The sequence below is a fragment of the Poeciliopsis prolifica genome, unplaced genomic scaffold (genome assembly GCF_027474105.1).
Source record: "Poeciliopsis prolifica strain line A6 unplaced genomic scaffold, Auburn_PproV2 SCAFFOLD014, whole genome shotgun sequence".
NCBI lineage: Eukaryota > Metazoa > Chordata > Actinopteri > Cyprinodontiformes > Poeciliidae > Poeciliopsis > Poeciliopsis prolifica.
The window spans coordinates 696,455-713,950 of NW_026562389.1; the positions used below are offsets into that span (position 1 = coordinate 696,455).

The window sequence follows — 17,496 nt, forward strand, 5'->3', positions numbered from 1 at the left end:
AGACCTCGAGTCCTGCACCAGCAGAAAATATACACTCCCCGACATACACATCAATATGGACCCAACTTAAGAAGAGAAGCCCTGCAGGCTCTGGAGCCTCTACTTTGATCTCCATCCATAGATGTATGTGGCCATGCAGTCACATGTCCTTTTGATACATTGCTTGATGGTCAGTTGTGACCAGATTTTTCAACCCTTCCTATTAAATACATTGATATGTTCTCAGCAAGAACTCATCATTGTAGCGGTTTTAAGTGGAATTTAATCAGTTTTATTTCGATATAGTCACTGATGTGGATATTTTTATAGATTAGTCTATTGGCAAATTTAGAAAACTTTGAAATTGAAATGCAAGTTGAGACAAAACATAATTCATCTAAGCATAATGCGGCTTAAAAAGATTGTATCTGCTGAAATATTATCTAGTCATAAGAGTTAAAAAAAAAAAACCTGCTCAAATACCATTTTATTTAGACTTGGAGCTAAATTCGCTATTATACTGTACATGTTGCAAAGTGTGTTTTGGCATAAACTGTCAGGTACTTATGGGTAAGGTTTGACTTTCAGGCAGAATTACATGAATATTTAATGAGTATTTACAAAAACTGTGTATAAAATAGGAGCTGTGATACCGAGGAAGAAGAGGAGATATAAGAACAATGTAAAACACATGAACATGAATAAAAGAAACGCTTATAAAGGAAATTGTGTTTATCATTCCAGGACTGGAGGCTGACACTGAAGAGGGTCAGTGATTTAGGAAATGGCTGGAGTTTGGCGAGAACTTTAGTTCCAAGAGAAATCCTTTGTTTGCTTTCAAAGAGATTGTGAGACCTACATGGCATTGAACCGGAGGCTGCTGAAGAGCGGGCAGGCACATGACAACTGGAGACAATGGAAGAGCTGTGGAGGAAGTTGAACAAGCGAACATCAGAGGACGTCTGACTCAGAACGCTCTGGTGAAAAGTTTCAGAGAATACAGCAGCATCTTCAACCTGGAAGAAACGGAGAGCATCAGGAGTACGTTGAAGTCAGGTAAGCTGGATGATATGAATAATAACGTTTTCAAAAAGTAATGTTACACATACACTCTTGTTTAAATTGTTGGTGTAGACAGCTGCAAGTTTTTAAAACAATGTTTCAGGCTGATTTGCTTTAAATTTAGACAAATTACAACTTCAGTTTCAAATTATCCAAAGGGCAAGTCAATCATTCAGTTTCTATGACTAACCTCAAAATATTTTGAATTGGACTGTTCTTGTACACTTACAACATATTTAGCACTGATGTATAGTCTCCTTATGAGTACACAGGATCTATATTTAGTGTCATCCAACTCTGCTGTTGCTATGAAACGGAAGAAAATGATTCCTGAACAAAAGTTCGTGAATTATTGAGAAAAGTTCTTTGTTTGTTGCTCATAAAAGTATTTTACTTCTTTGTAATTTAATTATCTTAATTCTAGTATTTCATCTGCAAAAGAGCTACCATCTCTCCTTCTTACAGTGAAAATGGAAACATCTGATGCTTATTCTTTGTGCGTCTATTTAGTTTTACAACAGGAGATCAAAAAATGGGATGGGTAGAATAAGCACAAAATGTTGCGGGTAAATTTTAAATAAGATGACAAATTATCTAAGGATAATAAGGTGCACACTTGTCTGATTTTAATGTCCACTGTGCTAAATTTGGAGCAAGGCTCAGCCACTCCAAAGAGCCACAAGCTCACTGAACACCTTTCCATTTTATGGTCCTTGTAATGTTTGAGCTCAAGAAAAAAAAAATCATCCCCACATGCGAGCACACACTGATGCACTACATAAAACATGTACCACATACGCTGTTATATTTCATGAATATATGAAGTCAAATGTTTGCAAGGAAAGGTGGTGATTTATTTTTATTTTTTTTACTTTTTAAAACTGATTTATTTTAAGCATGACTGCAGTTGTGAAGCCTGATTGCTAGCTAAATGCAGTGCAGTAATTTAGTGTGATTGTCCCTCTTGTCTAGATGTTGGATTTCAAAAATAATCCAAAGTGAAAATGTTTGCAAGGTCTCAATTTTGCTCCTGTGTGTGTCTACATGCTGCTTCCTGTCATCAGTGTCCTCAGGAAGAGTGAACTGAAGACGCTCTCCGTGTTTGAAGGATTCAGGATTTCTCTTGGCAGAGAAGAGTCCCTACAAGAGAGCTGTGTGATGGTTAACAGGAATGGGCTTGTTCGACCTTTTCACTGAACTGTAGTGTTATGTTTAAATAATACGTCTTTCGGCTCTAGCACCCTTCATTGAAAGGTAAATGGACAGGAAGGATGTAGGGGAGGGCAGGGAGAGACGTGCAGCAAATGGTCTGACACCAGGAATTGAACCCGAGACATGTTGAGGGCTGCAGCCTCCACATGTAGTCGCACTGTTTCATCCGGAGGATATGCAGATTTGAAAGGATGTGTTTTGAGGCAGCGAGTTAATGGTACAGATATCAGGTGGCACCTGATTTAAAAGCTAGAAAAAGAGGAGGCTCTGGCCCCCCATGGTGCTGAGGAGGACGGAGGAGACAGAGGGGAATGGGGGCAGAGGACCTCAGGGAGTAGGAGGTCTTGTGAATTCAGAGGAGCTGTGACAGGTAATGTGGGCCGAGTTGGTGGATGGCCTCGAAAGTGATGAGGAGCAGTTTAAATCGGATCCTGGAGTTGATGGGGAGCCAGTGTAGCAGCTGTAAAATGGGAGAAAAAGCTTTGTGTTACGATACAGGAGGAAGAGTTTGTAACCATTCGAAGTTGACAGACGGCCTTATGAGGGAGACATCTTGGCTATTTTTATTTCTCCTCAAAGAGTCGCCTTTCATCCAAAGTGTATCAGCCCCTCAGAAGTTAAAAGAAAATGAGGTATTTGCTCTGTTCCTTAACTCAAGCAGAAAAAAATCCTGGAATGGACATCGGATATGACGAACTGATCCTTATTCGGTTTCACACTTTGTTCCTATAGTTCTACAAGCAATAAAACAATAAAAACTATAAGAGGTTTAACCTGGGAATCTAGATCTTCACCCAGTAGTATTACTGATTTCTTAAAAAAAATCTTTATGAACCATTTTATGCAAAGAGGAATCAAAACAGTTGAGATTGTTGGTGGGAAATTTAAAATATTGTAACCATAAGTCATGAAATATGCCAGTGACCGCAGCTTTATATCACTTTCGGTAATAAAATCTTTCTCAGTTGTGCTTCTGTGTTAAGGAGACTTTCCTACCTCAAAGACTTAGAGCTCATCACTGAAGACAAACCTTTGAAATACCAGTGGAAACATGCAAGAAGCTGGTCAGTATGATATGCATTTAAGTTAAGGCTGAATTGAAAGCTCTTCTAAAAATTTATTAATTTTAATTGAGTAGATTTGTCATAATAACTATGCAGTTTATATACCTCTGCTGCTTTAAGTTGGAATACAGATAATTGTAGTTTTTAAAGCTCAACTGCAAAGGCTCAAGGGTTGAATTTGAATAATATCAGATTGGTATAATAGTGATTTTTGACTCTATAATAATGAAACAAATTTGATCAAAGATATATAGGTAAAAGAAGTGAACACTGAGGGCTAAATTACAGCACAGGGCAGGTGTGATTGGGAAATGAGTAGTACTTCTGACAAGGGGCTGTACAAATAACCAGAGGAGAGGCTAATAAAGTACTTTGCATGAAATAAAAACAAGAACCAAAAGTCATGACAAAAATAAGAAAATCAACCTCCATCCAACTCTAGACATACTTTCACCTTGGATACCAGGAAAGCACACAAACAAATTTTCTGATGACCTCAATAATTTGGCTTAATTTTCAAATATCCAATCCTAGATACAAACTGGGAACGTGCGCCCAAACTCATTTACTGCATTTCTAATGAACCTTGCTTCATACATGCATGGAGCAGATCACACATTTTCAGTCCAGATTCACCTTATTTGCTCCCAGTCTTTCAGAGGCTATTTTCCTGTACTATAGAGTCTGAAGCATGTGTTTGGAGAATATTTATTTTGACCTGTTTTATGGCTCCCTCGATGCATTGCAGCTGTGAGCAGTCATGTGTCTCATTGATAATGGGGGGAAAAAAGGGGAGGCGCTGAGAGTGAGCGAGAGAGATGGAATTGTGGAGGCAGAGTGCGAGAGGGTGAGTCATGCCTCTATTTGATAATGATGACCCATTGGTTCAGAAGTGTGTGCCACAATCTTGGTGGCGAGGGGAAACCATTTGATATGCTCAGGACATCCTTTCGGTTCCCCTGTGCTTCAATTAAGTTCCTGCTGTTTGTAGCTTTTAAGCGTGCGGCTCCACTAATCTGATGCGTGTCTGTGGGTGACTGGAATAGTGCTTTTGTGTCTCGGCCTTTGCGAGTGTCTGCTGGTCATTGTGAACACATTTTTGCATATTGCAAGCTCCAGCTGCTGGTGATGTATCTAAAGAGTGAGATCCATGATGAGAAAAATGATTTTTATTTTGTTTTTGAACATTTGATTTCTGTAAATGTTGAATTAAAATTCTAACTTCATACTTTGTAAAAAAATATATATATAATTTGTTTGCACATTTCACATAATCATAATTATAATTGAGAAGTGGAGAAAATAGAACGCACCAGTTTGATTTCTTCCTTTTCTTAGGATGACTCTAGACCCAGAGACAGAAGTTTAGAAGAAAGCATGCTCATGTGCAGGAATAGCACAAAATATGAGAATTTGCTGCAAGTTAGTAGAAATGTCCATAGATAAATATGACTGAGCTTGAGCTATTGGCCAGAACTGGAATATTCAGTTCTGGCTGCATGTAGAAAGAAATACCAGAAGACTTGAAAATTACAGTTGCAAAAAAAGCTGGTTTAACAAGGCAATAAATCCAGGGATGCTGAAGACAAAGGCGTGAAAAGCTTTCAGAACATTTTTTCTCCACTCAGCAAAACTTTATCTGCTATTTGAATTCCAACAAAATACAATGAATTTGGTGATAACATAAAAACTGAAAGTTAGAGGTCGGAATACTTTTGAAAGGTGTGTGTCGGCAAACTTTTATCAGGAATGTGAATGTCTTGCAATTTGGTTTAATTTTATTTTCACAAAGTCCAAAATAATTGTGTAAATTGTTGATTACATTTAACTTTAATTATCAACTATATAAAGAAAACGTAGGTAAATATTTATGGAGTTAATTTATAAATTGACTAAAACAGTGATGGTTAACACTGGAGTGATAATCATCTGTGTTAAATTTACTCAAATCTGCTTGGTGGCTCAGTTTTACAGCAGATTTTCTACAGGAAGAGATTAGCTTCGGGAAAGGAGGTTTTTTCTGTATTCACTGGTGGATCCTTACTTTTATTATGTTCCATCGTGGCCTCAGGGAGAAAGTTCAAAGAGCACACGTCCTGCGTGAGATGGGTTGAGGATGATCATGCCTCCACGCTGCTTCCCCATGATGGAGCGCTGCTGATCAAAGAAGAACTGTTTGCAGCTAATGATCCTTTCAGCGGAGCGAAGGATGAGTTGCACCTGCTGCTTGTCCTGTTGCTCTGTATTAGACAGTGATGGAGAATGTGACAATGAACCCGACGACAGCTCTGTATATCCTGATCAACGGCTCCTTTGGGAAGTTTACGTTTTTTAGGGTACTGTAGAAAGGAAGTGTGGACTACCTGACAGCATATTAAAATATTTTTACAGAAATGACTGTAGAAAGGGTTTGAGGTCAATCCACTTTGAGTTTAAATTTGGCCGTGCTTGGACAAAACCTATGAAGATTGACATTTTAAAAAATAACACAGTAAACATTGACCGAGAATTATTTGTTTTTATTTGCAACATTCCAGTGCTTAGTAACAACCAGATGATTGTGGCGATGGTGGTTGGAGGTTGTACCTCTGTTGTTGGCAGTTTGACTTCTGCTCTGTCTGTCTTTGTCTTGTGTCTTTGGGCAAAACCTTACCTTTCCCTTCTGGTGGTGGTGCTGGTGCATGGCAACCTTGCCTCTATCAGATTCCCCCAGGGCAGCTCTGGCTACAGTCGGGTAGCGAAGCAACATCAGTGAGTGAGTGAATGGCTGAATATAGTGTGCAGCGCTTTGAGGTCCTCTGGAGTTGATAAAGTGATATACAAGTACACACCACCCAGGCCAACCATCTCTGCTGTGGCAATAAATAATTTGATGTTGACTGTGAAGCCATATGCATAATGCAAGAGTTACTGTGTAGCAGATTTTTCTCCCTGAAGCCTCTGTAGTGGTTGATAAACTATGCTAATCTGTATTAATGTACTTAAATGATCAATACCATTGCTCTAATAGCTTATCAAAATTATGTCTGTTGGATAAATTGCTTCCAAGTGAGAGTTAGTAGATGTCTCAGATAAAGGTTTGTTTACAATCAAAGAAGCTAATCATACTTGTATTGATTCTCAGGTCCATTTCCTAATGATTTTATCAATCACGTCATAATAATAAAAAAAATCAAGAAAAAACAAATATGCTAAAATTAATTCTACACACGATTCCAGCTAAGAGAGAAAGGTTTATGAAAAGGAAAATGAATTCTCACTGTATTGTCTATGTGGGTTAATGATTCGTCTTTGATCAAAAGTTTACAAGTCTCTCCAGAGATGAAAGGAAAACGCCTACAATAGAGTTCGAAGACTCAGTTTGAGGATGGCACTTTGGGACAGGAGAAAGGAGGAATATAAAGTTGTTTATTTTTTTTAAGGCTTCTTTGGCAGGTTTACCAAAGGACATTATTTGGTACTGTCTTAAAGGAACCTGGAGAGGAACGACTCTGTGGTTCAAAGTCAGGCTCTTGTTTCAGCCACAGAACATTTAGCATCCATGAACGTGGTTCACGCAGTCAAGTTTCTTCTCTCAGCTGACAGAAATACCCCAAAACAGCAGCTGCTCTTTGGGTAAAAAGGTTACTTAAACTGTAAAATTGTGGCTTTTTATTCAATGAACTCATTAAATATCCTGGGTGTAGCTCTCACTGACTCTCATGAGAGACGGAGACTCGCTGTCTCCTTCTCTCACGAGACAGAGACACTAATCTCTCACTATTTGCGCAAACAAATCTCAACTTAAACAGTTGTGAATCTGACTTAAGTTGGTAACTTCTCATTGGTTCTTTAGTGACGTTCCTTTCTGTGAGATGTATCGGACGTCCGTGGCTCCTCACAGCATCGGGAAGAGGAGTGTAACAATGGCCGCATCATCTCAGAAGGCCTATGAGAACCAAATGTTGGTTTCCAGCAAGTGTATGAGCAGTGATCAAATGTGCAAAAAGTGACGATGCATATATTCAGCTATTTTTCTCCAAAATCACTGATACAATTATTTACCTGGCTTTTGATTGACGCTCTTGCAACAAATCACCTGGGACCTTCTGTCCTCAGCAGGAATGTTTGATTGTCCCAGAAGAGTTCATGGTTTGAATATATCTGATTACATATAGATTAAAAATAATTATTTTATGCATTTGTGTAAAACTTAAAGAATCTTCAGGTAATATACTTCTATAGAAGCAAATGCATTGAGTGCATTTTCTATTTTAAAGCAAAATTCAAAGAATTAGTTATCAATCGATAAAGGAACATTCTGAAGGTTTAATTTCCATTTTAATGCATCAGAGAATCAACATCATGCCTGTTGTGATAGTTGGCTTCTCTTTGCTTTCCATTGCTCTACAACAACAACTGCTTGTCATGAAAATATGTACTGATCTTTCTTTTGCCTGATCACAACTGGATCCATTCTCTTTTTCTTGATGCGATGTTAATGAAACTGAACCGAGAATAGAAAGTTGCTCTTTACTTTATAAAGACTTTTATTTCATGCATAAGTCTCTACTTTTTGCATGAAATAACTTTGTCTTGCATTTATGAAATTATCAAGATAGTCCATTCTCTATTCAGTCATAAAAGCTCCTCTGCCTATATGCTGTAACTCAGATGTCAGAATTAGGCCTGAGTCTCCTTCTCATCACATGTTTATTATGGCTGTGCAGTTTTGGTCATCAACAATGTTGCTCTTGCCCAATTATTTCTCTCTGTTCTCTAAGTCTTCTGACAACTTGCTCTGCAAATAAGGTGAAATAAGCCAAAGTAATTTTCCTGGAACACTTGAAATTGTTGCACAATGTGTGTTTGTGCGTCAGGTTTTTGGCAAAAATTTGCAGAATCTTTGCCCATCCCAAATTCCCAAGAGCTCTTTTTACTGCAGATCATGGTACTGACCTGTTGCCAGTTGGTCTAATCATTTGCAACATGCTCCTCCAGCTGTTCCTCCATTGTCTGTCAACTCCGTCTCTTGAGTATCTTTAGAAATCACTGCTGCCTTTTGTGTCAAAACAAATTGCTATTTTTCATCAAATGGTTGAATGGCTTACTTTAAGCAGATGCTTATGTTTTCTCTTGTGGCTGGAATTGTTTTATTCACTTTTATAACACCGATTGTTTTAGATGTAGGGTTGTAAAGTAGTTTTCATCAGAAACTGATTTGTATATTGGGGCCAATTTGGAGCACAGTGGCCTCCAATCGTGAAGAAGCTGCAAAGTACTTGAGTATGAACTGAAGCTCATGTCAAACAGAATTGCATGTCAATTTGTCTATTTCACAGAAATTAAGCAGACTACAAGGCCAACTTCTTAGACAAAAAAATAGACATCTATGTCCAGACTGACTAAAAACACACACCTTAACTCAGAAGACGATAAAGTAAAGAACATACTTCTTAAAATCTTTGTTCAGATTTGAATGTCTATGCATAATTAAAGAGAAACCACAGCAGAAAGCAAAAAAAAAAAAAAAAAAAACGAATAAAATGGTGTCAAGCAAAGAATAAAAGGTAATCCTTCACACTTCTCTAATTATTTTTTTCACAAATCTTTTAGTATGCCATCCTTCAGCGGAAGTAAGCTTTATCACACTCTCTCTCTTAGGCTGAAAGTAAAATGAAATTAAATAGATGACCGTCAAGCAACGTGCTTTTTTAATCCAGTCACACTAAGCACTGGTTTTATATCACCAGACATGGATGTGAGATGTTTCCATTGGTTAGTTTTTCTGTTGTGTTCTTAACGTGATCGTTTGTTTGCATAGTTGGCAGCTTCAATACCCTGCAATATAAAATTATTATTTTCCCATTATCTAGGGCCTGGAATGAGGAGCAAATTAATGGAACCATTTTAATCTTGAAGAATTTTACATGTTTGATATTCATTGACAAATGGATAAAAAAAAAGTAGGAAAACAAAATGTCACATAATCCCATGAATTTTTACCTTCTAATTTTTAAAGTCTTCCCACTTACAAAAAATGGGGAGGACTGCCATTTTAATCAATGGTACGCCTCAAACTGTGAGATGAAATCTTAAAAAAGAAATTCAGAAAAATGTCATAGAATTTTTTTAGTATTTGACCTGCCAAATAGAAAGAATACACAGCCAGGTCAGCGAAGACGTTGCTGTGTTTCAAGAATGAGCGAGCCAATCTCCAGATATGAACCCATTAGAAAAGATTAGAAAATCTTAGGAGAGCTGAAACTCGTTCAGCGACAGAAAGATCTGGAAAAGAGCTGCAAGGAGGAGTGGGCAAAAATCCCAACAAATAATTCAAATAATGATCCACTTGGCTGCACAGGGGGCCTTCACAGAACATGTCTATTTATTAGCAAGTCTCAATTGACTTTTGAAGGCAAATCATTGCCCTGAATTTGACTATATTTTAAGTAAAGGGATACCTGCCCAGTTTTCAGATTTGTATTTAAATACCATAAATCTTTTTCTTTCTACCTTGGTTTGTGGTACTTTGCCTGGCATATTTCATCTCATTTAAATAAATTGAAGTTTGTAGAGGGGATATCATTAAAATGTCAAGTTCTACAAGCATTAGTACTTTTGGAAGGCAGTGTGAAGTCAAAAAGAAAATATTGGTCAAGAAAAGTTTTTTTGTGGCCAAGTATTTTCTGAACAGAATCCTTTTTTTAGCTTCTGTATTTTCAATTTTCCCACTCAGCATTCACTGTGACAGTCTCAGGGTAGCAGCTCATGGGGAAAAAAGAGAGAGCGCTCCGAGTCATTAATGCTTTAACACAGTTGTTGAAAGTGCCATGCCTTCTTCCGTCATGACATGTCACATAATCTGTAACTGTCTAGGTAGCTCCTATATCAGCAGCTGGAAATCTAGTCAGTGAGTGCCATTGAGTCCTGAACGACTTCTGCTTCTCTTCAACTGGGGTTCAATAGAATCGACAAGCCAACTTCATTTTTCCTCACCTACTCCATCTCCTCCCTCCACTCCGCCTTTCCTTTATGTACACCTTTCAGGGTCAGGCGGCTAGACAGACAATTAGACGGCCCTTCTCGAGGACACAGACAGTTCACGTGTGTGGGTGTAAATGCGCCACTGTCTGTGTGACAAGGCAGCGGAAGGACACCAGAACTTCTAGACTTTTCTAGTCTTGTAATCAACACGATCTGAATATAGCTCCACATCTGCAAGATGATTCACACACTAGCTTTTGTAGGAAACAATAAAGGGGTGGTGACAGGGGAGATGGAAATCGCTGTTGGTGAGGATATTAATATGCTGGATGCACTACTGATGCGGTTACGTATTTTATGTAAACATGCACACATTGAAGTTGGAGCACGAATATTTTCTCATTTCCAGTTCCCCCCCCACCCCTCTCTAACCTCATCTCTAAGTGAGTAGAAATAATAATGACATTGGCAGCAATGAGCAAAGTAAATTCAGAAAAATGATCACCTCTGTCTGTATTTCTGAAACAATTCAGCCAAACAAACGAGTGAGAAGCAATATAAGAGCTTGTGTGAGAGGGAGGATTGATGGATTTTACACTCCTGGCTGAATTGACAATTATCTGTCGAATAAAACTGAAATAGTGTTGTAGGAATGTTCAGGACCTTTGTGCTTGGAAACCTGGATGAAAATATTGCTATAATTTACATGAGTCCTTCATACTCTTTGTGTCTCATTTATCTAAAGATTTAATATGGGTATTCTCTGCACAGCTCTTCCTTAGAACTGCCAGCTCTTCCCTCCTCCATTTGCAGGGGGAGGGAAAATAAAAGGGGAGACAGATGCAGCATAGAGCTAGGAGCAAATTCGGCCCTAAATCTGTGAACCGTAAGCAAATTATGGATACACAATTTCTTCCTTCCCTTGCTGTAGCAGGTGATGCAGCTCATCTTGCGATCTATTGCTGTGAAATCTCAGCACAATATGGACTGGAAACAATTTTGTGGTGGGGAAACTGTGCAAAAGGTGACTCTTCATTGGTTTCCTCTTCACTTGCATTATTTCAAGGGCATGCAGGTTTAAGATAGCTACTTACTTGGTAAGTGCCGATAAATCAGTGACTGTCCCTCAAAGGAGTTCACTTTTCACCAACATGCATACGGGCAAACACTCTCAATCATTGTCACAAATCCAATTGTCTGACGAGGCCAGGGGAAGGAACCTACTTCCTATTCAATGTGTTTCTTTGCTCTCTGTCTCCTCATTGGCTGGGCATGATTAATGGGCTCCCTCTACCTCACAGCCAGCCGTGTGTGTCTATTTGCATGTGTGCGTCTGCGATGTGCAACTGTGCACTGATGCTGCATAAGATCAAACAATACATTATGTTCATTTGATTCCAGGGCAGTTAATTTTGTATTTAATTTAAAGCCTAGACAGAAAATAGGATCAATGCAGTGAGCATAATGGGCTGATATCAGATGCAGTTGGAGTTTCTGCCTAGAAATGGGGGTTTGATGAAATATGTACAATAATTTTCATCTTTTAGTAGCGTTGCTGTATAAAGAACTCTGTCCAATCAATTAGCTTTGAAAACAGCACTTGGAGACAAACGTGTCCAGAAAAATGGGTGCCACTCATAACTCAGTTCTCGTGTGTCCTCCCCATGGTGTTTGGGAATGTTCTATCTTTTTAAATTCATTGATTTAATTCAATAAGACCAACACCGGTCCATTTAAGTAGTTTGCTAGATAATTGTCAGTGGATTTGAAAGTAGAATATTACAAAAAAAGATGCCCTCATAATTCTAAAACGGGGTTGAGGCTTAACATATTTCTAATATGGCTGCTCAAAGTGAGTAATGAAGTCTTGGTTGAAAAGCTGGGCACTAGTGTGAATGAGGTTCAGGGTGAAATAATCTGACAGAAGTTACTCGTCCCTGAAAGACACCAGACAGCCACTTGGGAATTTGACAAAAGGTGCATGACTGACATCAGTCTTGTTGTGAAAGTCACAGGGTGATGCCGCCAAATTATTTCTGAACCCACAATGTTTTATGTGTCAAGATCTGGCAGTCTAATGAACACAAATGCATTACAACTTCTTCTACCACCTTTGAACAAGCTTTTTTTTTTCACTGTAACATCTGAAATGGTTGAGGCTTATTTTGGTGACTTTTTGTCAGGATTTGGCTAGATTGAAGATGAAACATGATTTAAACATTTCTTCTGTACTCCTTTGGAAAAAGTAGTCACTTATTTTCAGAAGTCACTCAGCTATTGAAACAGTCAGTTACTGTGGGGTTTAATACCTGCATACATCCAACTGCCCTGTGATGCATCAGAATTTTGCCACATGTTTATGAAGTCCAAGGAAAACTAAGAAATAAATTTTTATTAAATATTGGATGTTCTTAATTTCTTGTCAAGAACAGTTTATTCCATCACTTTTTGCTTAAAATTTTTGTCTGCCAAGAGTTGGTTAGATTCTCAAACAACCCCTTTCAGAATAAAATTGTGTAGATAATGCCAGCTTTTTAACAGAAAAATGTCAAACACAGTTGATACAACATGGCCAACTTATGTTTAACTAATTTTTGTTCTGTGAATGCGCAACACGATGGCACAAATGTAAGAACTATTGTCTTGCAGCAAGAAGGATCTTGGTTTGAATGCATGAAGCTTGTATGCTTTCCTCAGGCATAGGAGGCTCTCACCAGATGTGCTTGCTTCCTACCACAATTCTAAAATATAGCTGATTTGTGAAATGGTGTCTATAAATTGTAGCACTGAGTGCATAAATGATTGCCCTGTGTGTGTCCATGCGCGTGTGTGTGTTGCCCTTTATTGATTGCTTTAACAGGCACCAGCTCCCTCAAGACCCTGCTGAGGTTAGGCAGGAATAAAGGTAGTGCTGGATGGATTGATGGAAAGTCTCATGAACTCACTTGTAGCAGACGGATAAGTAAAAGCATCATATGACGCAAATAGAGTGTAGTTGACAGTTATTGCTCCATCATTGACCCGTCTGGGTGGCATCACGTTTAAAAGAGCATCCTCCTCCCAGTGGGTCAACTGGAAGCTCGGATCCGACAAGTCTTTACCAGACTGGACAAGGTTTTCTTGTGAAATGATAACCTGCCAAACTGCTGATTTGACAGCAGAGTTGATGCTGTCTGTCTCTGGTGATTAAAAATGCCTTGCTCTGTCAGTTTTTTGTTGGATTTTATCACTAAAGTTAAATAAGTCCTTGTATTTTTTTCTTTTTGCCTCAACATTAAATGATCAAAAATAGATGTTTGTGAATCACTATGTAATGGCTGACCTTACAAGGTTTCACTGCTAAAATACCCAGAGCAGCTGAAAATCCAACCTCTGCTTATTCAGAGCACATTGTGTAAACAGCGAACTCAATTGAGATGGTTGAACAAAATGGAGGAGAATATATTAGATATTTCTAAAAACCTAAATCTACCTTTTTTATTATAATTTACTAGAAATTTATGACGCTGTCCGAAGGCTTTTAAACACCCAGAGTACACCCAGAACTCAGTTCAAGGGCTTTCCTCTTTTGTATTTCTGATGAGCTTCCAAATACTGTCAACTTGCCAGGTACTTCCTGAATGCATACTTTGAAGGGTGTTTCTTGAAATACACAAGAGAAAACCTATTGCTGTAATGTTGGTGGTAAAATGTGCATTTACTCCATACTTTTGATGCACAATTTCTTGGACAGCCAAATTTTTCCTTAGGCCACTATATTTTGGATCAAATTTTATTTAGAAATCTGACTTTTCCAGGTCCTAAAAAGCATGAGATAATAACCAAAACAAAACGCACTACAATATTGTTGGACGCTTACTGGATTTTAATAATTCCATTTTAAAAATTAATAGTTTTTATTATGTGAGAGGAATTTTGGCTTACTATCCAAATGCAAAAAAAATTGAATAAAATTCTTAATACAGAAATATTGGGCACTGAAAATTATCTCCATGTAGTGTACAGTAGGTCACTGATTTATTGAAATTAGCATTTCAATGAAGCATTTTATGTATATGGATATATAAAATGTTAAAAACTGCCTTTAAATGGCTGTGCTTACTTTAGACGACTAAACAAAGCCTCAATCCAGGTACGAGTTGAGAAGAAAAAGATGTAGTCTCCGATTCAGGCTTGTATCTCGTCATGAAAATGTCTGTGTGGTGGCTTTGTAGCTCTGACTATAGCTGCAGTTCATGCTTTAATTCCCACATTAATCTTAAATGGGCTTTGCTTCACAATTGTCTGAAGCCTGTTGGTTTACCCGTAGTTTAATTTTTCTAGCACACGTTTTCTTTCGACATCATTTTCCATTGGTTTTCTTGCATACAGCATTCTGTAAACATCCAGCTTTTTTGCAATTACTTTTTCTGGCTTACCCGTCTTGTAGACTGTGACGGTGTATGTTTTTAGTCAGGAGTCTTCCTTGTGATTCTGCAGGCCTTAACATTAGCATAGAATTACATTAATTAAAAATGTTTTTCTATTGGTCTTGTGTATTAGTCAAGACACAAAATCTTGGATGTGCATTCAGACAATAAAACCAACGTAATCCATTGGTACATCTGGTCTTTTTATTTTCGAAATGAATAACTGAAATTAAATATTTCCATCATGGGATTCTGCATATTACACCAAATATTCTTCAATCTTACAATAATTATCCAACATGTTATGAAAAAATTTAGAAATATCACACAGTTTTAGCACCAACCACAATTATTATCCAATTACACAGTGATGTAGCCCACACTCAATGTCGGTGGGACAACATTATTGAATTGGTTGAACATTTCTTAGAAATGTTAGGAAAATGTTTATGGAGTTAAATTGTGCCCTGCGGGTTAAAAACTGAGACCATAATGACACAAACGGTTCCAGCTGCCACATGAGTAGTTAGTGGTGAATAAGGCACTGGAAACCTAATATAGAAAACTTGTAATCCAGCATAGTTGCCAGGTTTGTGCTGCTTGAAGTCTGGAATCACACTGAACTTTTTAAGAATCAACATCAAGTTGAATGAATGAATTTGTTTTGTGCATTTGTAGTTTACGGATTTAATAAAATATTCAAAAAAGGCTATGCACTGTAAGCCTATAATAAAACAAAATTAAAAACTGAGCTCCACCTAATAGTCATTTGGGTCAAACTGCCTTTTCAGAAGCATCTTAAGTGTTGAATAAAGTCCAAGATTTATATAGCCAATGTTCACAGATTTTATGAGACATCCCCATACCCCAAATAAAGTAATTTGTCCACAAAATTGAACAACCATTTTCTCTTCACATTAGGTCTAAAGTTGATTATGTCTACAGTTAAGTGGTTGGTGCAGAGTCCTCTACTGTTGGACAAATGTACTACAGGTTCCTCTGACACCAGAACAATTTATGGTGATGCAACAGGCTGTTACTGCTGAACTGCGATGCCATGTTAAATTTGCTGAATCAAAACTCCGTTAACTGTAATTTAATTTTTTAAGTGTAATATAAAACAAAAATTAAGGTGGAATATGTGTTGCTTTTTTTGAGACAAGATAAATATCAAATATAATTGCACAGAGACACAAATCTCTCTCTCTCTCTCTATATATATACATGTGTTAATTTCAGGTACATTGGAGTTTTTTAAATTGTTTTCACTATTGCTGAAAACTTGTTAAAATTTACTTCCCCACTAGAGATTATTTGTAATATCTTTTTGACCTTCGATACCCTATCCGTCTTTTAAGCATTTTCCTGAAATGCTCTTAATGCAGAAATGTACAATAAAGCTCAGTGCATTACTCTATTAGTAACTGTACACATGAATCTAAAGACCTCTTGTGATTTTAGTGTTGGATGATTATTTGAAGGCCTGTGTGGATAAATGTGAACAAATTGCACAGTGAATACAGGTGAACACACATTTTCTTTGATCATTTATTCCTTCCCTCCTACCGCTTTCCTTGGCAGCTGTGAGGGAACACAATGAGTCAGTGAGCTGTTTTTACTTGTTTCCTCTGGTTTTCTTCCTCAGTCCAGGAGGAATGGAAACATAGGTCTTTTTCCATTCATGTTCTGTCACTTTTCCAAGTTTGCTGGGTTTTTTTTTTTAAGCTCCAATTTACATTTATGTAGACAGATATCACTAAACCACCCAACAAAACTTAATGTTATGTTTCTATCGATATTTTAAATTTCATCTTTGGGATTTGTATTTTAGCTCGTTTTCTTCACAGGTTTATGTATTTTCTGTATAAATCTCTGGAACAATTTGTCCTCACTCAAAACAACCAAATATTGAATGATCTATGAGTTTAACTCTTTGAAAGCCAGTTGATGTCACTTCTAGAAGCAACAAAAAAGCCAAGTAGTAATTAATATTCCTGGGGGATTTTATTTTTCTATTTTTTTTTTCATAAATATGGGAAAGATTGGTCACATTGAATTCTATGCATGCTTTTTTTTTTTTGTAAGATGAAGTATAGAAATTACTGCTGTTGACCAAGTTGTGAAACCTTTAAAAATACCAGTTTGATTACCTGATGGTAACTGATAAAATTATTAAATAATAAATGCTGTAGAGGCTAGAGAATGGTTTTAATTTTCCACACCAGCCTTGGATGTGTTGGTGAATTGTTTAGCAGCTAATTAAAAATTATCTGTCATTTAAGGAAGATATAACCAATTGAAACCATGCTTTTTGTTCTCACAGATATCATAAATCATGCAAAATAAGAAATTAAGTTTTCAGTTTTGAGAAAATTGGTAAAATTAGTCACTACAAGATTTAATTACTGGTTAAAAAGATTTATGTGGAAAAAGCAGAAAGTTATTCAGCTGTAAAGTTTTATTTAGACATTTTTGCCCACAATTTACATTTTTAATTTTTTGATTTTCAGCATTGGTCAATAGTCTTTCTTAAAAGAAAACATGCACTAAAAAAGCAAAAAGAAAAAGGATTTTTTTCCAGTTGCCCTTATTGACGTCAAAATGGAGGATTTAGTTTACCTTTGCGTTACCTTTTAAGTCCCATCTGTATCCTATGGTATCATATTGCATGATAAAAATGCACTGGCCAGTCCTGGTATAATCCATTTTGCATGTGTGTTTTTGCTCTTTGTTTTGAAAGTTTGTCTCACGACAGCATAAAATCAACTAATGGCTCTCTTGTCAATAGAGGAAAGAAGCAAAAA

General features: G+C 37.3%; 1 protein-coding gene across 1 annotated transcript in view; it reads left to right on the forward strand.

Annotated features, from left to right (window-relative positions):
- The first annotated feature begins 953 nt into the window (after positions 1-953).
- Positions 954-17,496, forward strand: part of grid2 (glutamate receptor, ionotropic, delta 2) — a 437,319-nt gene continuing 420,776 nt past the window's right edge. Inside the window, exon 1 of the mRNA XM_055039675.1 lies at positions 954-1,035. The gene's annotated coding sequence lies outside the window, so the exon portion shown is untranslated. The remainder of the gene's footprint in view (positions 1,036-17,496) is intronic.